This window comes from Lepisma saccharinum, chromosome 11 (assembly GCF_977018435.1).
Source record: "Lepisma saccharinum chromosome 11, izLepSacc3.1, whole genome shotgun sequence".
In the NCBI taxonomy this organism is placed as follows: Eukaryota; Metazoa; Arthropoda; class Insecta; order Zygentoma; family Lepismatidae; genus Lepisma; species Lepisma saccharinum.
Window position 1 is genome coordinate 63,847,810 of NC_139239.1, and position 11,219 is coordinate 63,859,028.

Sequence of the window (11,219 nt, forward strand, 5' to 3'; positions counted from 1 at the left end):
GTGGAGAGTACCTTCTTGGCGAAGTAGGATTACTTCGTTCTTGGTAACGCCATCTGTCTGGAGAAATTTGCCTTTGTTCTAGACGAGGCCTGTAGGAGTTTCTCTGTCTTTCGTTCTGATCTCGGTTGAAGCCTCTCCTGCCTAATCCTCTGTTGAATCTTCGAGGTCGTGAGAAATTTCCTCCGCGGCTCTCTGAATCCGTCTGGATGTTCCGGATCTTAAAACTTTTATTGCCTGCAACATCTTTATTCTTGGAGTCTTCTTCATTCTTCCAGACATCAGGGTCATCATAAATATCGAAGTCCTTTAAGAAGTGTGTCAATTCATCCACACTTCGTGGAGCATGCGCCAGACAAAGATTCCGAATGCGATACGGCAACTGTCCAATGATCAAATTAAGTACTTCACTCTCATTAAAATTGTCAGCTAGGTTTCTATACGCTGCGTAGACACTCCAGGCAAAACTCTCTAAGTTGTCGTGGACCAGGCGAGAATACCTTCGGTTCCTCACAGCCGCTAGTTGTCTTTGTTTTGCCTTTTCTGAAGCAAATTCATCCTTAAAGCGTGCGCAGAAATCAGCATAATTCACGAAGTTGTCAATATTACCAGCTAACCAATGCTCAGCCTTGCCGGTGAAAACCCGTGGTAATAATTCCAATCTATAGTGCTCAGGCACTTGCATTAAGTCAAAAACTGACATTTAATTCACGCAGATATCTTTCGGCAGATTGAGCTTCGATATCGCCTTTAAACTTCGGAATGTTCGCGATATCAGCCATTCTGGGCATCTTAAACTCTGTTCTGCGTCGAGGAGAAAAACTGTCATTACTATCCTTTTCTCTAAGCCTCTTGCATCTATCAGAAGTTGTGGTATTACCGAGGAAGAATGGGTTTGGAAGTACAACAGGAGGTTCATAGGCAGTAGCTTCTGGGTTCAGTCCTCGGATTGGATCAGGCACTATATCGGAAGAGGTTTCTGGTCGAATCTGTAAATTATGGATCTTTTCCTGCAGTTCACTGACCCTACTTATAATTGTAACTGTCTGTTCCTGAATTTCTTGGCGAAGAGATACTTCCATCTTTTTAGCCTTCTCATGGAGAAAATTAACCTTTTCTCCAGCTTCCTTTATTTCAACTTTCTGTCCTTGCACTATATTTTCTATGAGTTCTGTTCGTTCACCAAAGGTTTGTAGTGCTACATTAATAGACTCTACAGAACTCTTTAATTCTTGAACTCTCTGTGGAGGGTCACATTCAGATTCTCTTCCAGACTGGACAATTTCAAGGCAGGTTTCCATATTCTTCTTCAATTGCTCCTGTTCCTTCTCTATCCGTCCTTGCCGAACTGTTAAGAACTCTAGCTGCTCTTCCACAATTTCCTTTACCCTTTCGTCCATCTTTTCAGTAACTTTAATACTAAGCTTTTCTATCTCTCCTCTGACGCTCTCTACCTGTTCAAGTTTATGTTGAGAGAATAGAGCCTGTAACTCTGACCTTAGTTTTATATCTTCCTGTATCCTCCTTTCTTCCTGGTTTTCAATCAATGCACGGAAAATATCTAAGTCTTCTTTTCTCTTTATCTCTTCCTCCTCTTTCTCTTTCCTTCTCTTAACTTCTTCCTCTTCTTTTTCCTTCTTTCTCCTTTCCTCTTCCTCCTCTTTCTCTTTCCTCCTCTTTTCTTCTTCCTCTTCTTTTTCCTTCTTTCTCCTTTCCTCTTCTTCCTCTTTCTCTTTTCTTCTTCCTCTTCTTTTTCCTTCTTTCTCCTATCCTCTTCCTCCTCTTTCTCTTCCCTTCTCTTTTCTTCTTCCTCCTCTTTCTCTTTCCTTCTCTTTTCTTCTTCCTCCTCTTTCTCTTTCCTTCTCTTTTCTTCTTCCTCTTCTTTTTCCTTCTTTCTCCTTTCCTCTTCCTCCTCTTTCTCTTTCCTTCTCTTTTCTTCTTCCTCTTCTTTTTCCTTCTTTCTCCTTTCCTCTTCCTCCTCTTTCTCTTTCCTTCTCTTTTCTTCTTCATCCTCTTTCTCTTTCCTTCTCTTTTCTTCTTCCTCCTCTTTCTCTTTCCTTCTCTTTTCTTGTTCCTCCTCTTTCTCTTTCCTTCTCTTTTCTTCTTCCTCTTCTTTCTCTTTCCTTCTCTTTTCTTCTATAGACTCAACTATGAGCTTAAACTCCATCATCTCCTTCTTTCGAACTTTCTCTATCTGAGCCATCTCTTTCTTACGCTGTTTCTCCTCCTCTGTCCTTTCCTTCTGTCTACGCTCCTCATCCTTCTGTCTACGGTCTTCATCCTCCTTTTCTTTCTGGTTTCGCTCTGCTTTATCTTTCATCAACCAATCAAGTAGCCAGTGATCTGATGAGGGTTTGGTAGGAACGTTCGGTTCTGGTTCTGTTTCTGGTGATGACAAGCATGATTTGAATCGCATCTCTTTATTTGATGCCAACGTTACTTCCTGCCCATCACAACTACTATGAAACCTCTGCAAACATTGGCAACACTGGAAGAATTCCCTGTCATTGGTGAGATCATCACAGCATCCAAACTTGGTTTCTGCATCCATTGTCGTTCTTCCTCTGCTTCGCAGATTCATTCCTGTCGCGTCTTTCTCCATTCTACTACACCGTCTATGGCTCTTACCAGTTAATACCTTCACTTCACTATCACACTTTTACCTTCGTGAATTCCAAGGACTTTCAATATCACCTTCGTGAATTCTATGGACGAACACTTTCAGTATGCACTAAACCGGGTATCACGTTTTAATTGCTAAAATAACTTTGCACTCAAGCCTCCACGATTGTACCTAAATAACTGTGCACTCGAGCCCCGCGTTGGTGTGCCAAAATAACTATGCAACGTACTCCAGTTGGACACCAGTCGTCAGAAAGTTACTCCGCTACTCCTTTAGTCGGGAACATGAGAATCTGCAAATCATCAGGGCTTGCTGGGTAGAAAAGAAAACACAACACTGTTTTCAAAGTTAAAACGCAGTTTTATAAACGCGTATATTTCATAATCACTTACCAGTACAACACTAGAACATTCACTACTAACGTTGGTATATTCCCTCACATAAAGCGAAAGTCAAAGAACATAATTAATTGTTTACTTTCAACTTATCGGCAAGAAGAAAACTCGAAAAACCAAAATCTATACTTCAATTCTCTCCGTTTCCAAGTTCTTATTATTTTTCACCTTCAATTGTTTTTCAAACTCAGTCTGTCGTCAGGTGAGAAACATTCAGGTTAGTTCACTTCCTCGGCTGAGATTAGAAAGTGACGTCAACACGAACAGATTTTGACGTATTTATAAACATGTATAAAAGTTGCAACTACAACTGTATCAGTCTAAGTATAATTATCTGTGACAACTTGAACATTATTTGAAATAACAAACATTTTAAAAATCTTAACTTCTTATAAATATAAAATCTTAAACTCTCAGGTTCGTTACACACGTGGATGGCAGAAGTGCACTGGTGCCACATATGAAAATAACAAAACGATACACGGCACGGCAACTGTACTGTGCAGTGTTGCCTAGTCCATGCGTCAACCCTCCCTCCAAAGGGAATCAGATTGTTGACATTTCTTACCCTTTCAGTAAACATTTATCTTATTTGTGTATCGTGTATCTTACAACGACGGACTACAAAACGAGAGCAAACTTTGTTGTAAAGTTCCGAACAAATTCTTTCGTGAGCAACGACATGACAACATCGCAATTCTGACAGACGCCTCATTTTGTGTTCTCGAGTGTAGAGTGGCAAAGAATTCGCATGTAGAACCATGAAGACTTATGCATAAAATCTAAAAAGTCAATTAAAAATTGTGTATAAAATCACAAAAGTCGCACTTGCAATCATGTAGCATTAAAATATGTGTATTTGAATAACACGTACAGTGGGATCCATGAGTATTACCGTGCAAATTGTCCATGACTATATTCATTAATTTTTCTCTTACATCCTATGCGTTTTTAACCGATGGATTGTTATGTATGCTGGTGAAGAAGTTGTCAGTAGCTTGTTTTGAATTTTCTTTTAATTCTTGAAGTTGTTATTGCGTCAAATAAAGTGCACGAACATGGTGATGGACAATTTGCAAGGAAATTCTCATGGATCCCACTGTACGTTATGTAAATAAAGATTCATATGGCAACAAGAGCATTCCCATAATTAACTCTCATTCTCATGGACGGGGATAATAATTGCAACTTATTGACTTTGACCCTTCTGTATCTATGCAGTTCATTGTTTTTTACTTGTAACAAGTGCACCTCGAACATTGTTCCACATTTGTGTTATCTTTTGTCGTGCTTAAACATCCTATGATTGATTAAGTGGTCTAAAGTCGGAAAGGTGATATTTTTGTTTTATCTGCAAAATATCGAGTAGCGAAGGTAGATAAATTCATACAGTTTTATTTCCATTTTAAAAGATAACATTATTAATAAAAACTAATTGGTTCCAATTTCCATATTTTAATACAGAATAGCTAAGAGCATATGATGCCAACTTTTGTGGTGGTCGTGTTGGGCGGGAAAATAAATGCGTCTGTTGGTTAGGTGATCTGACGTTGTTTTAAAACTAATGTCAGAAATATTGTGAAATTTACTTTCAAATTTTACAAAGGGTTCTATCGGTACAAATTAACTGCACATTACGAAACTTGTCAATTTGCCTGATTTGGATCCCGAATGAAAGGACACGACTCGTTCACGCGAATTGATACGTTGGTTCCGGAAAAATAACCCCAGGGAAAAATAGAAAATGCTAAAGATGGGGTAGGAAAGAGATTAAGAAACGGACAGAAACAAGAACCCCCCCCCCCCAACACACACACACACACACGAAAAAAGAAAATTAAGGTAAGAATAGACAGAGGAAGAGAAATGGAGTAGGAAAGTAAATATAGAAAAAGATAGAGAGAGAAGAAAATTGAGGTAAGCATAGACATAGGGAGCGAAACGGAGTTGAAAAAGAAAATGAAAGAGGAAAACGGATTAGGAAAAGAGGAAGAGAGTGAGAGAGAAGAAAACGAAGGGAAAGAAATATGGTTAGAGAGGAAGAGAAACGGAGTAGAAAAAAGAGAGAAATATAGAAACAGACAGAGGGCATAGAAGCAAAGAGAAAGAAAAAAATTCCCTTCAGAGAAATATTTTAAATCTCGTCTTATTTATATTCGTCTTCGCTTTCGAAACCAAATCCCTTTCTGAATTTGTCACGTTTTCACTATGCACTTACTAAATTTATATTTGTCGTGCGTTACTTGATACTTATCTCCATTATCTTTGCAACCGAGACATTTTATCCGTCCCGTGTGGGTATTCTACGAATCCGGAAGAGATAGAAAGACTCGAGACCGTAACGGTCCGGAAATTCCGGCTCACAAGAATAAGTGACTTGCTCATTTCGTTTTACAAGAGGCATTGTGAATCGGTTGCTCGAAATAGACCGTCTTAACACACTTTCACTTTACACACGGAGTCAGCTGAGTTCTGGTCAAGCATCGTGAAACTCATAGCTCAAAGGTTATGAGGAGAGCTCAACTATACGTTGCCCTGTTGGACTTTGAATTGCATTGTTCCTGTTATCGCTTACGATAAGCGTAATATATTCGCATTCATTACATTGCATAGTTGGTAAATGGGAACAAAGGTTGTCAGGGTCTTGTTTGCGCATCAGCTAAGGAATTGTTTTGCTTATCAAATTATGACATTTGTTCCGGAACTTGTAAAGTTGTGAAGTACAATTTTATTGTAATATTAAAGATGATAGAAAGATGTGGAAACGTGCACGATTTGAATGTTAAATGAATGATATAGTGTATACATATGGATTTATGGAGACTACACACGAGTCACGAGTGACATGGTATGAGCGGTTTTGCAGTGACGATGTCACTATTCGGGCGATCCACCGCAACGGACCAGCAAAATTTCTAGTCAAATGATATTTAGGGTAATATTGAATGAGCTTCCCTTCCCTCTCAAAATATTTCCTTTCCCTCCTTACTAAACTCTTTCCTTGAGCCTCCCCGCTGGCGCAGTGGTAGCGTCGTTGCCTTGTAATCAAGGGTACCCGGGTTCGATACCCGGTGGAGGCACATTGTGGTTCGGATCCCACTTTAAACTGTAGGCCCAGTCCCGATTAGCCTTATTGTGCATAAAGTGGACTTAAAACACTCAATCAATCAACTTTTTTCTTGTGGTGTAACTGAGGTTAGCTTCTGTGAAGTCCATAGTCTTATCTTCATCTCCGAATACCTGGTAAGGTATGAATACCATGTTTATATTTGCACACACACACCATCACCCTCTCTCTCTATATATATATAGTTTAATGTATAGATATACCGTATTTGCCAGCGTATAAGACGCACTTTTCCCCTTTAAAATAGGTCTGAACAACAGGGTGCGTCTTATACGCCGATGCTCAGTTTTTGATTACCTTCATTTCTGGAAACTTTCTCTGTTCTGAGTTAGACGATTTCTTTCTTGCTTTCTTGCTGTGTGTGACGAAGACAAAATTTATTCTTTACTTTATATTTGAAATACTGTTAATTAAAGATAAATTCAGTGATAAAGCTTTTTCCTCAAAAATGTGTACCAAAAATGGGGTGCGTCTTATAGCTACGCCGGCAAATACGGTATACAGACACACTATATAATGGAAATCATTATTCAAGTGCGTGAGATGGTCGACTTACGATCTCGACACCTACGTTCCCGGGTTCGAATCACGGCCTGGGTATGGGTATGCTTTGTAAGTTATCCTACAACAATTTCATCTAATGACGCTCATCCTCATCGTCGCGATTAGCAAAAATGTGGTAGAAAAGCAACTCTAATTAACAAAAACACAAATACAATACGAATTTATTTGCTATTTTTAGCTGTCTCAATCTTTGTTGTTTTTTTGTATGATATAATTTACAATACTCTTGAATCATTGAATGTTATTTTAAAATGTTTTTATTACAAAAAATACGATTTTCATCACAACCATTAACTATCAGTTTCTTTCAAACAATAAAAGAAAGTATACTTTCATTCAGTTTCAGTTTATTTTGGACCTGGTGATTTATTTCATCGATTATTTTTATCAAAACAGAATAGGTATTATATTCAAACAGGTGTTTTTTTTAAAAAAAAACTAGTTCTTGCTGATACTATATCAGTGACATATTTAAAACTTCATTTCGGCAAAGGTTTAAGTTGTTTCCTTTTTTCAGCGTCGATTATTTAGTGTTTCCAATCTGAAAACTCCCAATTTCATTGCAATTATTTACACAATGTGCGAAATAATCTGTGCTTCGGGGATCGTGAATCAATGCTCTTACGACGGCCTACATTTTTTTAAAAAAATAAACGTCATTTACCAGAAACGATAATTTTTGACAGATTGTTCTTTATTTTTCATAACTGAGAGTCCGACAGTAGTTTTATGCCACACCCAAATTCCATCTATTTTGACAATCATGTAAGATAAGCAACTTGAAATTGTCTTAAATTGTGCTTGTATTCGAGCCACACGTGAATGTTCTTGAAATCCACGTGAAACTGTGGTTGAGGCGCCCAGACCAATGTATAGAAACAACATGTCCTTGGCAATGACGCATTGTTCAGGGAGAGCAATTTGGAACCTTGCCAAGTGTACTCTGAACTCTGAGCAAAGTCTAAAGGATTATGGATAATATTCTGAAGCCTTTCCGCTTCTTAAGCTGCAAGCATATTATGATAAGGCACTACTATTATTTTAACCAAAAGCCGTGGCGCAACCCAAGACTACTAGAAGGAAGAGGCTGGGACAAAATCCAGCTGAGCTTTTACCCCATACGGAAAGAAACGTATTTACTGTTTTGAAAGGCTGATCTGTTTTGTTCTTTGTGCTTTAAAAGGCTATTTTTTCTCGTATTTCTTACTTGTGCGACTATGATGTGTTGCAGTTTATTGGGAACGAGGAAAATTACTCTACTAGTCTACTAGTCTTGGGCGCAACCTCGTGGTGACAAAGAGAACAAGTTCTAAAGGGGATCGAAGCTTGAGTAAGGCTTGATTCACATCTACGCTCAAGCAACACTCCGGTTACTCTCCCCTAACGCACCGCTCACGGTCCACACCCACACTAGCGGTCAAGCTTCGCTACCGTAACGATACGATCAACGTGAGTCTGGTGTTGGTTTCTTCACAGAATACACCGATTTTTCTGTATAAAAAGCCTGCCGATTGTGCTAATTACATTGTTTAAGAGATTTTCAACGACGGACTTGTCTGTTACAGCACAGAAAATAAAGAAGAAAGAGAATTGCGTAAACGGGATTGATTGATATTGTTGATTTATTTCGCTTCTCTGCCAGTTTTGACTAATTGCGAGGAAGAGGATCCGTTGTGATATGACGAATTGGATGAAGGGGCATCACAAAGAACATCCATGCCCAGGCCGGGATTCGAATTCGGAGCTCCTTGCGTCGTAGCGCGTTGTCCTAACCACTCGGCCACGGATTGATTGATTTAGGTTGTTTTTTTTGGGGGGGGGAATAATTTTGTTTAGTATTCCGTAAACAAAGAACAAGTTCGTCTAGATATCAAGAATTATGTTTTTCCTAGGCAGAGAGTTGACCAATACCTGCTTTCCCTTTGCACACACACACACACAAATTACAATTTTGTTGTCCGGAAAAACATGACCATCAACAGGTTAACTTTTTGATTTAAGGATTTTAATTCATGCCAAAAGGTCATTACAATTAGTGCTCATGGATCATATTTGTGGTTAGTCCCCTCTTGAGTTTCTTTCATTGGCTATAATTGTAATTTGGTTGTTTCGGTCAGTTTTTCTTAAATTTCTTTTACTCGGGTTCATGAAATCGCATATTTTGACCGATGTTTTACAAACAGAATTGAGAGGGAAATATTTTGGGGATTTTCTTGCGCAATGTCCCCATCAATAAATTTTATCTACTCGCCTTTCTCTGTTTCAATAGGTTTTTGACTTCAGCCCGCTCATCATCTGCGCACAAAATCGGGTTACGTATCCTCTGCTACGGGTCTGAAGAGTGCTACTGAACCGTGGGTTGAGCGATACAGATGTTCACATAAACGATTAAGCTTCGGCAAAGTCAAGCTCCGCCCTCTCAAGCTCCGGTCAAATATTCTTTCCACCCGATCGTGACCGGACCCCGAGCTGAGCGCGATCGGAACGAACCTTGACCGGAGCGCCAGGTGTGAATGCTTCTCTTTAAAAAACATTCAACAATATTTGACCGCGCCGTGAGGAGAGGGTGATCTGAGCGTTACTTGAACGTAGATGTGAATCAAGCTTAAATGTTTACCGATACCACTTTGAACCGATACCGATAGTCTTCTCCGATTCCCACCGATACCGATACTTGAAAATTGATTTTTTCTTCAAAATATTGTTCACTATTGGTGTGTAAATATTCTTCTGCAATTAGTACGCGTATATGCATCAAATTACCAAAAAAAAATGGTTTAAATATTCAAGAATTACATCAGAATATGAAAATAGATGTGTAATTACAAAATATAGTTTTTAGTGCAAAGTTGGTGCAAAATATAAATAAAGTTCTAATTTAGCATAATTTCCAGGATGATTCTACTCCGCGAAAGTGTCGGGCGGCATTTTTGCGGACCCCATGAAAGACCCAAATGCCAGAAAGGTATCGGTAGATTAATTCCAACCGATACTTTCCGATACCGATACTATCGGCATCAGTATCTGCTCAGCCCGTTTAAAGTCCACTTTAAGCACAGGTAAGCTAATCCTGGACCTATAGTTTAAAGTAGGATGGAGCGGAATACACTTGATTGATTGACTTAGTTTATATTACTTCGCATTTCTGCCACTTTTGGCTAATCATGAAGATGAGGATGAGTGATAAGATGAAACTGATGACGGGACACTCGCAAAGAACACCTATGCCGAAGCCTAGAATCGAACCTGGGACCCCGTGGTGCCGTAGCGCGTTGTTCTAATCACTCCTGCGCGGAGGTCGGCAAATGCGATTATGCATAAGTTTTGCTTATTTGCAAATTGTCCATGACTATTTTCATTCACTTTTTTTCTTGCATTCTACGTGTTTTTATGGACTGAATCTTTACGTATGCTGGTGCAGAGGTTGTGAATAGCTTGTTTGGCCCTTTTATAGCATGAATTAAAATTTTAAGAAAGGGGGCGTTTATGGGTTCGAACCTACGTTACGTTATTTATAAGGCATGGATGTTCAATCACGTAAAGAGAAATTAAAATGTACGAACACAATTTGAATTAGATATGATTAGAGTTGTACATTGCGTGAACGGTCACTGGTTCGGCCGATGGAAAAGGACAATGAAGTTCCTTGTTCATCGGTCTTCGTTTACAAGCCAAATGTTGTTTTTACATGTAGGAATCAAAAATTTAAAAATCAGAAATCAGAACACTGGACACTGAAATATGTTACGACATAAATTTTAATACATCACTGTAGAAATACTTACAAACTCTGGTCGCTCACTTACGCAAGACAAAACACTCGCGGACCCATGATGCACCGGGTCAGAACAAGTTAGCAGCGCAGACCGCTGATGGTCGGCGTTATACCACACTCTGTGGTTATACGTACATAAACGCTATGTCTCAAGCATTATGCGCGCCTTCACAGACCACTCGCATAAGCCGGTTGAAATCTTTGTGTTGTATCCTCTCTACTAGGTTACTGCTCGGTTTGTATACCGGGGTGTAAGCAACCCTTATGCCTAGAGAGGCTAATGACTGTACATATTTATTTGCCTTGAACTGAACTCCATTGTCACTTACTATTAAATTTGGGATCCCGAAATGTAAAAAATAGACATCAATTAACTTCCGTAGTATGCTGTCAGTAGTACTGTTATGTAATGTGTATGCGGTTAGAAACCTAGTTTTTGCATTTTGAATAGTTAGTAAGAATCTTTCACCTCTCTTAACCCTTGGTAATGGGCCCTGAATATCTATGAACAAAACAATATCTCTACCTTCCATACTGTGCATTAATAGCGTTTGTCTAGGTGGGTGCGTGTTATCTTTAGTACTTTGACATGTAATGCAGTCTGCAACATAAGATCTGACATCTTTCCTCATATTTCTCCAATTATACAGTTTTAAAATCCTTCTCATCATTCTATCTACCCCAAAATGTCCTAAATTGTCATGGTAAGCTCTAAGAACTACTGGTACAAATGATTCT